Source organism: Amia ocellicauda, chromosome 17, assembly GCF_036373705.1.
Source record: "Amia ocellicauda isolate fAmiCal2 chromosome 17, fAmiCal2.hap1, whole genome shotgun sequence".
Taxonomy (NCBI): domain Eukaryota; kingdom Metazoa; phylum Chordata; class Actinopteri; order Amiiformes; family Amiidae; genus Amia; species Amia ocellicauda.
The window spans coordinates 23,418,118-23,432,175 of record NC_089866.1 but is presented as its reverse complement, the minus strand read 5'-3'; positions in this window follow the sequence as shown (position 1 = coordinate 23,432,175).

The window sequence follows — 14,058 nt, the reverse complement described above, 5'->3', positions numbered from 1 at the left end:
CATATCAGCCTTTTAATGGGCTATCTCTTTCAACATGATGTCATATATGAGCATGCTATAAAACAAGTTAAAAAGTATATTTAGGAACATTATTAATTTTTGTAGGGAAATATTAGTACTGGTGCTTCATTGCTGTATGTGTTTACATAAATGTACATTTTAATTACCAAATATAATGTGAATCCTTTGGCAAGGGGTAGCAATTTGTAATCAAAGCCAACAGTTTCTGTTCAGGATGTTTAAAAACGTTTCTTTCTTTGTTTTGTTTTTGTAATTTTTCTATTGACAACAGAAAAAGCACATATACTGATCAATAAATTCTTATTAATGAAAAATGGGTTTGCACCTCAGGTTTTCCTGCTTGTTTGCTTATTTGTTTATGTATTGATTGGTTGAGTATTTTGTGGGGTTTCTTTGTTTGTTAATTTAGGAATTTATTGTCAGGAGCAAATATGGATTCATAACCCCACAGGGAAAACATCAGCTGCTGTAGCAAAAGAAGTTTGAAGCAAACAAAAGTGCCAACTCTTAATTTGAAAGGGGTGCTTGCTGTCTAGCAAGTACAGAAGGATGGAAAAATTAACAGTGCATAAATTTGGATGAAAACTACTTCTCTCCCTCTCAGAGTTTTCAATACTCAGCTGTCAAATAGCAGGGGAGACAGATGTTTTTCTTTGCTTTTGCGTTCCTGAAGAGGTTCGACTAATAAATGTGAGCTGCCACGTAATCACTCTCAGGTGGAACGCTGGCTTATCAGGAGCCGTACAAGCAAGCAAGCTCTGCATGTGTAGCTGGGCTCCGCCGTCTAAAGCCATAGCTTGACGAATAAGGTCTATTATACTGTGCTGGGCCCTTTGTAGTCACCCTTCATTAAAGCCAAGTGAATGTGAAGTGCATGCAATGCTTTCACTATGATGTCATCTCAAAGCTACCTAAAAGCCTGCGATATATGATAGATGCAGGAGTTTGGATCATTCTATTTCCTTAAACCATATTGCTTTGAAACCTGACCTTGGAATATTGGATATTTGGGGGGAGAATCTTCCACCGAACACTTGTTGGACAGTGTCTGTGAGGTCTTGGTATTAAGTAATGCTTGTGAAGCTTAATTCAAGTTAAGGAAATACATGTATGGTTTGTTTGTTGCAGATTTTCTTGGTAAACAGGGGGTTCTATGTATGTATGTACAGATGGGTGACAAATTAAAGGAAAAACCTGAATAAAAGAGTGGAGGAACATAACGAATGCGGATGCCTCCAAACAGGTGTACTGCATGATACAATTAAGCAATTAACATCCTGTCATACTCTATGGCATGTATAAAGATCATGAGCAGGCGCAGTTGACCTCGATCAAGATGGCAAGACGAAAGGATCTAAGTGACTTTGAAAGAGGGGTCATTATTGGGGAACGAATGGCAGGAGCTTCAGTCACAGACGCTCAACTGGCTAGTGTTCTTGAAAGGTGGGCGAGTGCATGTGTGGCGACACCAAGAGAATGGTACAGGCCTGACTGCTTGACCACTACAGTGAGGGGGTCCGGAGGCTCCGTTATTCTGTGGGGGGCATTTTCCTGGCATGGTTTGGCTCCACTTGTCCCCTTGCAGGGAAGGTTCACTGTAAATCATTACAAAGTTATTCTGAGTGATCACCTTTATCCTATGGTGAAACATTTCTATCCTGATGGTAGTGGTCTCTTTCAGGATGACAGTCCCCCCATCCACAGGGCATGAGGGTCACTGAATGGTTTGATGAGTATGAAAATGATGTGAATCATATGCTATGGCCTTCAGTCACCAGATCTCAATTCAATTGAACACCTATGGGAGATTTTGGACTGACGTGTTAGACACCCGCTCTCCACCACCAACATCAAAACACCAAATGAGGGAATATCTTTTGGAAGAATGGTGTTCATCCCTCCAGTAGAGTTAGAGACTCTACAATCTGTGCCAAGAGCATTGAAGCTGTTCTGGTGACTCGTGGTGCTCAGCACCTTACTGAGACACTTTATGTTGGTGTTTCCTTTAATTTGTCACTAGTCTGTATGTATAATCTGCTTTCTTTCTTGATAATTGTATCCCCACCACTACAATAAATAAGGCCTGTGAGACAAAACGTGTTGAGTTTATATAAATGGCCTTTTTCCTGCTCAAAATATCAGAGTGCTAGGCTATTTCTTCCCCCATAATTTCACATTTACTGCATTTAAAGCAGTTTTCGGCTTTTGCCAGAGTTCTATGTATCAATGCAATGTAAATGGTGTTATTTCCTCCTACTCTGAATATGTATTAGGCCAGTGTAAATGTTATACATGTTTTCCTTCCTGCCTTGAATCTCTGAGTGCTGTGCTTTTAGGGCATTGCATTGCAACTGATTTGTAAGCAGCTCTGGCTCTTGAACAGGGCTTTTTGCCATTTCTTGAGAACAGTATAATGGAATATGTGATTTATTTTTAAAATATTCCTGGAATAATTACTAACTGTAACAAATTATCTGGAATAATGTTTAGTACATTTAGTTATGTTATTGCATTATTTTAAAATGAATGAGTATGTTGGTCAACTTTAGTTAATTCCTGTTAATGGCCTTAATTTGAATGGCACACAGAATATTTATATGAAATTACCCAAAGCTTTCGGAGAAGCCTTTGAGAAGGCGAAGGAGAAGCCAAAGAAGATTGTACTGAGGTCACATTAATTGTATGGATTGCAAAATGTGTGGACAACAATGTACTGTGACAGTTATTGGAATTGTATGGTTAAACCCTACACATCTACCAACAAGATAACACCATTGCATTGTATAGTGTAATCAGGACTGCATTTAGCAAGTATGTGGCTGTTATAATGGGGGTTTCAATTTCCCAAACATAGACTGGGAAAGCCCAGTTGGGACTACAGAAGCAGAAATAGAAATGGTTGAGATGGTAAATGACTGCTTTCTAACTCAATTTGTCAGGGAACCAACCAGAGACAGTGCATGCATTTATTTGATCTTTTCAAATGACCAAGATAGAGTCAGAGGGACAGTAGTTAAAGAACCAATGGCAAACTGTGATCACAATATGGGTAGCTTTGATGCATTCTTTCAAAATACAAGGACCAAGTCTAAAACAATGGTGTACAATTTTAGAAAATCAAACCTTGAAGGTATGAGGCGGCACTTAGAAGAGTTAGACTAGAGCACACTGGATACAGAATCAGTCAGAAATGGATGGTTCTATTTTAAGAATATACTACTTGAGGCTCAGGAGAAATTTGTACCAAAACTTAGCAAATTGAGGACCAAAAAACTAAATGGTTTAATAGAAGTATGCAAAAAAAATATCAAGAGAAAGAAAATGTTGTATAGCGCATACAAAAGGGATAGAGATGAAACAAAATACAAACCGTGTGTTGATCTGCAAAGAGATGTTAAGAGAGGGATCAGGAAAGCAAAGAGGGAAATAGAAAGAAACATAGCTCTTGGAGCTAAAACTAATGCAAATAGTTTTTTCCAATACTACAACAGCAAGAGGTCAATAAGGGAGGAAGTGAAACAGATAAAGGGCAAAAATTGAAGTATCTTGGAAAATGAACAAGATGTGGCAAATGTTCTAAATGGGTATTTCACAGAGGTATTTACAAAATAACAAACAGATAACATGCCACAGGTTAACAACCAGTCCAGTCAAACCCTAAGAGAGAGCAGGATAAATGAGGAGGAGGTACTAAAGGGACCAGCAGAATTAAAAACAAACAAATCGCCTGGGCCAGATAGTATATTTCCAACAGTACTTAAAGAAATGAGGGGAATTATTTATAGGCCACTAACTCATATATTCCAAAAGACACTTAGAACAGAGATGTGCCAACTGACTGGAAGACGGCAAATGTCATACCAATCCACAAGAAAGGGGACAAAACTGAGCCAGGAAATTACAGACCAATCAGTCTCACCTGCATTACTTGTAAAATGTTGGAAATAAATATTATACAGAAAATAGAGGAGCATCTTAATGAAAATCATATTCTTGGAGATAGTCAACATGGGTTTAGACAAGGCAGATAATGTTTGTTACAACTTTATTACAACTGCAGCTGTAGATCACGTGAAAGCATATGATATGATATACTTAGATTTAAAAAAAGATTTTGATAAGGTTCCACACCAAAGACTGATTCTCAAATTGGAAGCTGTAGGCATTCAGGGTAATGTAAGTAGATGGATTATGAACTGGTTGATGTATAGGAAACAGAGGGTGTCGATTAGAGGAGTTGCTTCTAACTGGAGTGAGGTTGTTAGTGGAGTTCCACAGGGATCAGTACTAGGGCCTTTGCTTTTTCTAATCTATATTAATGATCTGGACTCTGGGATAGTTAGCAAACTTGCCAAGTTGCAGATGATACTAAAGTAGGTGGCTCAGCAGATACAATCTCGGCAGCACAGGCTATTCAAAGGGACTTAGATAATATTCAGTTGCGGGCCGACACCTGGCAGATTAAATTCAAGGTAATACATGCAGGTAACAAAAATGTCTACTATAATTACACTATGGGAGGAATAGAACTAGATGAAGTATTGCATGAGAAAGACCTACGAGTCTACGTAGACTCCTCAATTTCTCCATCCAAACAATGTGGGGAAGCAATTAAAAAGGCAAACAGAATGCTAGGGTATATTGTCAAAAGTGTAGAATTGAGAACAAGGGCAGTAATGTTCAGACTGTACAATGCACTAGTTAGAGCTCATCTGGATACTGTATACAGTTCTAGGCTCCACACATCAAGAAAGATATTGCTGGTCTAGAGGCAGTTCAGAGGAGAGCAACAAGACTTATTCCAGGTCTGAAGGGAATGTCCTACTGAGAGACTGAGGAACTGAACCTTTTCACAGAAAAGGAACAGATGAGACTACGTGGGGACTTGAATCAAGTCTTCAAAATCATGAAAGGCATCAACCACATAAAACCAGAGGAGCTTTTCCAGAGCAGCAGGGACTCACGCACCCGGGGACACAAATGGAAATTGGGCTTCAAGGCATTCAAGATGGAAAACAGGAGACACTTCTTCACACAGAGTCATTACAATCTGGAACAAACTCCCCAGTGATGTGGTTGAAGCTGAAAATTTGGGAACATTTAAAATCAGACTGAATAGGATCCTTGGATCACTCAGTTATTAATGGACAACAAACGATCACGATATGGCGAATGGTTGTCTTCTCGTTTGTAAACTTTCTTACTTCATGGAGCTTAGGGTCTAACAGACTGGTTCAAGGAAAAAAACACTGAAGAATTTGATTTCCTGCTCCTAGTCCTATCTCTCAGTTCTGTAGATCTACTGGGACTAACAGCAATGGTCAAAAAAAGAGTAGAGCTTTTCTTAATGAACTTGAACCTCTACTGCAGTAGGAGTGGCCTGTATACATCCAGGCAGCAATGAAAAGGATGGCAGTCAAAATTAAACATTTCTGTTGTCTCCATCATTTTGGTAAAATTATGTAAAAACAATCAGACCTTTCTAAGGTCAATCAATCAAATGCACAATCCCAGAGATGGCTGATTTGTAGGAGGCACATTTGCCTGAAAGGAAGAAAGACATGAGATGGGGAGCTGTTGTGGGGGATGTCCTACATGTAACACCACCGCCCAAGTTATTGCCTACTAAAGAAAAACATATGACATTGTTCCATTAAAGCTAAAAAATGCTCTTTTATAACTTAATCAATAAAATATGACTGGTGTCAAAATGCCGTAAGTGATTCTCCGTTAATTAAACCACTGACATCCCAACCTCCCCTCAGCATTGGGATAATCCTGTACAGATTTTGGTGGCTATTAAGAGTTCCTTCCCCACAATGTAGATAAAACACACACACACACACAAAAATGCCTTTATAGTTAAGAATTCCATTTCAAGTCAGGAGCAACACGGGTCTGTCAGGGAAGCCTTTTGTAGCTGTTTGTCTTGTGTTTGCAGTGACAGAGCTGTGTTTGGCTCTAAATGATATCAAGCAATCATTACCTGGGTAATTGACACTGCTTTCTGCCAGTTCTGAAGGTCTGAACAGCTCCAGCACATGTTTAATTCAGTCCCTTAGGAAACCGGGGGGGTAGGGGGGCACTATATTCTTTTCATCATGTTCTCCCGACAGGTGACAGTACCCTCCACCCCTCCTTCTCCTCACCAACACACAATTACCCCCCCTCCTCCCTCCCTCCTTATTTCTTTCTTGTTTCTTCTTTACCTTCATCCTTTCTCTGAATGTCAAATGAAATCAGTTTCTGCCTCCGTCTCCAGCTAATGAATCAAAAACGCCGTTCTCTCCCAAACCGTATTATTACCATTTATAATTTTGATTGTTAATTTGCATATGAAAATTAGTCTGGTGACATGCATGATTTTTTTTTTTTTTTTTTTTGTGCTTAATTCTTCCACTAATTATAAGCAGCAATGCCACATTATTTACATAACTAATTGTTGTTCCTTCTGTTCCCTTTTAGCTTGCTTATTTCTTACATTATTTTCTCTCCCTTTGTTTTGGATGTTTGGGGGATTTTAAAGAGAATTGTCTGCATATTCTTCACATTTTGTACAGGTATTTTTGAAAGAAGAAAAGTTTCCTGTGGTGAGGAATAAAATGAATGGATGTGGATATGCCATCATGATGATATAAGAATGTAAACTGCAAGCTTAGCTATTTGGACATTTATAATGATTCATAACCAGCAGCATAATTTTTAAATTCTGGATCAAGGATGTTTCATCATCTCCCCTAGATGTTTCCACAGCTCCTCTTTTCCAAGTCATGCCAGCAAAGTTTATCTTCCCATCTTTTACATGGTCATCTTTTGATCTCTTGGGATCTATTTATTAGTTTAGGGCCAAACTCACATTGTATTGTAGAGGTTTTACTACAACTCCCTTCTTACTACAGAACCCCTTTTCAGACATTGAATCAAATTATTTGTGACATTTGCAAGAGTCTCCACACAACAAAATCACCACAGTTGTTTATCTGGATTTGCATTTGGATCTGGGGAGGTAAAGGATAGAGGAGATAAAGGATAGCATTTGGATCTGGGGAGCTGGTCCAAGTTCCCTTAATGCATGCCATAATGGCATGCATTAAGGGAACTTGGACCAGCTCCCCAGATCCAAATGCTATCTGATATCATCATTTGCTGTTCTCGCCAATTTTATTTTTATCCCTGTATGAAAAGTGAATGAATCCTGGACAAAAGTGGGAAAATCAAAATCAATCCTTTCTTAACCACTATAATAAACACTATTATCCAAACACTTTCCTTATGAGGTGTACCACAGATTTAGTAAAGAATTAATGTATCATAAAAACCTAGGCTGTGCTTTGTTGTTTTGAAGTGTTCGTCAGGACAATTATTGGAGAGCAATTAGCCCAAAATGAGCTAATGAAAAACACATTCCATGCCGTGTACATTGCAATGTAAAGCCTGATAATTGATGTGGAAGTCTAACCAGCACAGTGCAATTTAATTAATTTGACCAAATATGTTTGTTCTGGTTCTGATAACACAGTGATTTGCTAACTAAATCTGAAATTGGCCGAGGGAGAACATTCCTTCCATCAGCTAGCATTGTTCTGTGTCCAACAAGGCTGTTGCAGATTTTTTCCTCTTTTTAAATGATGCTGGAAAAACTAAAATGGTATATTTCCTGAAGATTGTATTTATTTTATTTATGTTCGTGTTCATGTATTATTTTAGCGATTATACAACATTCATTAATAAAAATAATTTCAGATTTCAGACCAGATTTTCTGTTTTTGTGTGTTTTATTCTCCCAAGAGAACTCTCTTTGTACAAAACACTGAATTTATGAAGATATAGCCCAGAAACTTTAGCATACATCCTCATACTGTTGTATAGCAATGTCCCATTAAACTAAGTATTTGGTCAGAGTACATTTTATGATCAGTTTTCCACTATATCTCACATCCCCCTCAAACCCTGGAGGAGAACCTTACTTCACTTTGGTGTCCAAGGCTGGGAGATCTTATTTGGCCTGACCTCATGGACTGCTGAGATAAAGGATAGATTTATGAGGCAGTTAAGAAGAATGAGTCTTCAGGTTGTTCTCTGGTGGCCCTTTCATAATATGCTCTAAATCTTGGCCAGTTAGACACATTCAGAGGGTAAAGAGAGCCATGAGAACCTCCATCCTGGACTCCCTGTTTTGAGGGAGAGTTACAATGGAGATTTAAGAGCTGTTAGACCAGCTTGTTTTGTAAATCTATCCACAGGGGTGCAGGGTGAGTTATCTAGCCAGAAGCTTACATCCAGAGCATGCCAGGGACAGGGAACAGCGACATAGGGATGCAGGACCTGAAGGTATCAGAGTAGCATCCCTGGTTCAGCTGTGAATTTCACTGTGAAGCTCTGTGGGTCTGCATCTGGCATAGAAAGTGTCAAATAAATATTACCATGAGTGGCCTCCATCATTAGGTTGATTTGAAGTTGTTGGTTTCTTCTCATTCTGTACTTGCGATATTTAAAACCACCGACCAAAACATCACAGCAGTGTCACAGGGCAGTAGCAATTGAGGTTTGCCATGTAAAGATGAAATTGGAAATACATATTCCTAGGCTAGGCAAAGGCTAAATCTGGGCATAGACTGATTTGAATTGGAAAAATGGCTCAAATTGTAACGCATGACGGGTGATGGACTTGTTGCGACAGACATGGCAAGATATTCAACCCCCCACCACTCTTTTTTTCTCCCCAAGATTTTTTATTTCAAATAAACTCTGACAATTTTTTTCCCAAACTATGTTTTTCCATCTGCAACTCTTACTAGATGGATCTTTTTTAATAGAAATGTTATCTTATCATGGTGTCATGTGTAATATCACTATATGGTTTGCTATTTGAAAAATAAAAAAACGTGTACATCACTTTGGGTAATCATTATTATTATAATTATTATAATGCTAATAGATTTCAGCCTTTGAACTTTCAAAATGACTTCCAGAAAATGGAGCCAAGAGCTTGGTATAGTATGCGGTTCGCTTTCCGAGGTGACCATTGACTAAAAGATGACCATGGACCATCGTCTTCTTTCTATAGTTTTTCTGAGCATTTGAAACAGGGTAAACTATTTCACTACTCCTAGTGAGGACTTACATGACTTAAAACGTGTGTGACATTTGGCAGGGGGCCTTCATGGTAGCCCTTTGAAGTTCTTGAATGTAGTTTGTTCATGTTAAAGGGGTGGAGAAGTCATTCTATGAGGGAAGGAGCATGTGGAGTGGCGGGGGGAGATATATATATATATATATATATATATATATATATATATATATATATATATTATTTATTTTGAAAAAGGCTGTTTTGTTGTTAATTGAGGGGGGAAAGATACTCTTTAGAGGCCAATTAATGTGGAATAGAAAACAGAAGCACAATCTGCCTGGGTCTCAGCTTTGGCGTCCATTCAACCTCTCCAAGGTGTTCAAGAGCCTATTAATTAAAAGAGGGATTTCTCTCTCCCCCTCCCCAATTTCCTTTGCTACAGTAAGGGTTTAATATGCCTTTGTGGAGGAACTTTCATGTAAATTCTCATCGACAGCTGCAAGGAAACAGATGACCTTGCCCATTGAGACTCGGCACGTTACCACGCTCTGCCAAAAGAGCTGCTCTGGCCGTTGACGGTTGATCTGTGATATTGTCATTGGGGACAACGGGCATCTAAGCATTAAACACGCACACACACACACACACACACATCCCTAGAAAACATTAAAAAGCCATCATCAGGTTGGGAAGCAAATTGGTGAGGCTGCTGAGCCATCACTGGAGGTTTCTGTTCCACTCATTTCTGTAGGAAACTGATCTTTTTCTGCCCTTTCCTCAGCAGATTAAGTACCTCAAACCAAAGGTTACATTGTTTACCAGTTGCCTTAACACTGTGAAACCCTGGCATCTGCCCCTTTCTCTGAGGCCTGCAGATCCCCCCTGGCTGACTGGGGAGTTACAGCCATTTTTGTTTTCTGCTTTTAAAGCAACTCTGTATGAAATGGTAACATTTAAGCAGATCATTCAGCACCACACCAACAAAGCGGTTGTTCTGAAGTATCCTTAACAGTCCTGACAAGGCCATTGAAATTATATATAACTTGCTTTTCTGTATGTCTCAATGATGCTCTTCTGAACTGATAAGTCAGTACTTTGCTATCTTAATAATGAGACAGAAGGACAAACATTTAACTTATTTTACTTCAAATATTCATAATACATTTTAAACAGAAACTGTAATGACTATCCAGTCTTTCTCTGACATTATATTTGGTATAACATGTCAAAATGTCCCCCTCTATGTTCAATTCCAATGTGCATCTTTATAAGTATTTACTTTCTTGTTTGCTTCGTTGTCAGTTTGTTTTGTTTTTTCTATAAAGCTTGTCAGATCAATTTGTTGTTCAGCATTGTCAGTTTTCTTGTACAGGTTAATATTTTATTTATTTATTGAATTCCTGTCTTGTGTTGGAATTAAAAAGAATATATAACTGGCAGGGTATGTAGTAGTTGCTTGCTCAACTAGTTTACATCTCTCATTTTCAACTTGGATCATTTACACAAAGCAAAGGAAACAATCCATACTCTGCAGAATCTGGCCAATGTAGGGAGACTGCTTTTTTCTGGAAATGAGGGCCCTAATAAAACTATACACACTTTACTTATGTTTCCCTTCTACTCTACCCATGAGAAAAAAATTACAGTGTAACAAAAATGGTCATGGAAATTGAAAGTTGAAAAATGCTAACATGCAGTGATTTCTTTTTTTTTTTTTTTTTTCTTCTGTTGGTTTTTGCACTCACCTCAATCTCCCAGACGAGCCCCCAATTTTGTTACGACCCCAAGTGGCTGATGTAAGGGGATAAGGGGAACATAACATAAAACACACAAATGCAGTAGTGGGAGAGTGAGGTGAGTGCAAAAACCAACACAAGATCAACTATATATATATATATATATATATATATATATATATATATATATATATATATATATATAAGAAGGGTTTATTTACAATGGGGAGGGGAGTATATACAAATATGTATAGTATACAAAAACACGTGATGAACAAATATACACAGAGGAAAACACCCTGGGCGGTGTCGGCTAACACTGAAACAAAACAAAACCTATCTAAGCTAGTCTAAAAGAGTAAACCACTACCTGACTTGGATTTGTAGGATGACCCCAACAATCGACACTAACTAAACTATCTAAACCTAACAACTAGTACAGAGGGGTGATCACCGCTCCTACCTAAATATCTAATGTGCTAGACAACATACATCCCTACGTGTAACCGTGTACACCCATGGGTATCTCACCTATCTAACCGTTCTCCCCTGAACAAAAGGCAAATAACAGAATACAATGTGAACGGAAACAAAACAGAGAAGAAAACAAAAACAGTGGGTATTTACACAAGGCAAAACAATCAATCACAAAGGGATTTTTAGACGAACAGACAGGGTAGCAAAACGAAATGGCGTTGCAATCAATAGTCTCCCGAAATGGAGGAATGACGGAGTTTTTAAACTGTAGTTGGAGACATCTGATTGGACAGGAACAGCACGGAACAGCGGAGTTGAGTGACGGGGACAAGAACCAATGACAGCGGGACACCTGCGTACAATAGGGATAGAAGGACAACAGAACACAGAGCGCCCCGCCAGTGGCCGGTACGTACGCACGCCAGGCACGTAACACACCGGTCTAGTTGGTTTAGAACATCTTCCTTGTTTCAGGACTTTTGAAAGAGAGGAAGATTTTGTAAATGATCACTGAACACAAGGGTTAGGGTATGGGGCTGGTATCTGCATAGACATGATATCAAGACCAGACACTGAACATCTATTTCATGTGTGTAGGTGTCAAACTTTTTATTTCTTAAAAGATTAAATGTGTATGTCTGCATATACAGATGAGGGTCCATGGCAGATTTTTCATTTTCTTTCTTTGAAAGCTTATAATTGCTGTAGATTGATTAGTGCATCACATGGACTTCCAAGACGACAAAGTAGTTTGTAAGTGATCAAATATTCAAACTTTTCAGCATTTAATAGTATGTAAATAGCCTTGTAATGTATTTGTTCTTACTGCTATTGTAATTACAGCAGACATTTAAAAATGAAGCTCTTTACTGAGACATCTGATGTCTGCACATGGCTTGTTATTGTAAAATATGGCTTATTTGTAACCATACACTTCTTTAAAACTAATATTAAACTTTAGTGCTTGAGAGCAGCAGAATCTGGTTTTCATCTCCATCACATAACCCATCTAGTTATTTGCTCAGGTACATGTAACATTTTCTGCGAGATCATTTTTTCCAGCTCAGTGGTTTCAAAGAGGCACTTGATTCACGGTACAGTACCTGTAAAACATCTAGTAGCCTGGAGAGAAGTGCCGAATCTGTCTAAGTGATCAAATAATTAGACCAATTAAACAAAGTGAGAGCTCAGGTGAAACGACAGCAAGGAGTCCGTGTGACTGTGCAGGAGCTGAGTTTGACACCCCTGCCGCTTCAGCGAAACTGTGTCCTAAAGGAACATGGGAATAAAATGTATGTTACATCAGATCAGGACAGTGCTGTGTCTTTTCAAAGGTGGAAAAGGGGAAATATTCTAGGTTTCTAACACGGGTGAACAGGGCAGGATACAAAACCCAAACGGATGTCATTATAGACTCATCTGCTATTCAGCACATGCCTCAGACATCATTTAGAAACCGGAGCCTAAGAGTCTAACAGGTATTTGCCGTATCGGTGTTAGGAGGGGTGGACTTTTGGCAGGAAGTAAAACAAGCAAAGCTCCAAAGCAAAATGAATCGCCCCACCTTGACAACAGATATTTTAGATTATAAATCTGTGCTCTTTTGCTATAACTTTTTCAAGGCCTTTCCATTACAGTGTACCCATATTCCAGCTAGCTGTTGAACAAGTTCCACACTGTTGCCAGCATTTATTCTCCTTTTTGTCACTTCCATAATACCGGCTGACAAAAAAAAAAAAAAAATAATACAATAAAGCATTGCTCTGAAATGTACTGATTTTGACTGAAGTTGAGCAGCAGTGGGGGATAACAGTTGCTTTTCTGGTCTGATTGTGTGCAGCAAGCTTTATACCGGGTCTCTAATAATTTTTATTTTTTTCTAAGCAAAACATTCAGGCTGCTTCGAATTAGTGCAAGGTTTGTATATATTTAGCATAATAAATATACAGGGACCCACTCATCTGTTGACTCATCTTATTTTGAGGCATTTTGGTACAGTTTGGTATATATATATATATATATATATATAATCTCAAAATATATAAAATCTTAACTGTACCAATATGCCTCAAAATAAGATTATATATATATATATATATATATAAATACTTATATGTCTAAATCTTTTCTGATTACTATTTAAGCTTATTATATGTATGGGAACATTTTGAATTCATGTGTTCCAAACACTATAGGTCTGTCCTATACTTATGAGGAATTTCATATTTATCCTACCTGAGCAATGTGACAGATTTTAGAAACACATCTCACTTCGGTCTATTCTTCCAAGCTGCAGTGTTCTTTTACTCTTTCTTCATTTCACTTACCTTTCCGTTGTTGTTTACCATCACACCAGTGTTACCTCTGTGATGTGGTGACCATAAAAGAATCAATGAGGTAATGAACAAATACAGTTTGTCTGTAATCCCTCATTATTTCTAATTAGTGCTTTTAATTCACTCTAAATAGCTGTTTACACCCCATTAATGAGCCCAGAACATCTTCCTGCTCTATGGTGCTATGTGCTAAAAACACAATGAATGCCACCCTCTCACATCCTGCAGCCTTGGCCACTGCAATAAAGTCATAATTTTTGCATCGTCTCATTCTCACAGTAATTTATGGCCGCCGGCAGGATGAGTCAACACAGATTGTGCGGCCGACGGGAACATGTCTGTAATTCTTTTGCTAGTAAAAAGCACGGCCGATCCGATCATTTTGGCATGATTTTGAATAGATGTCAAGAAATTT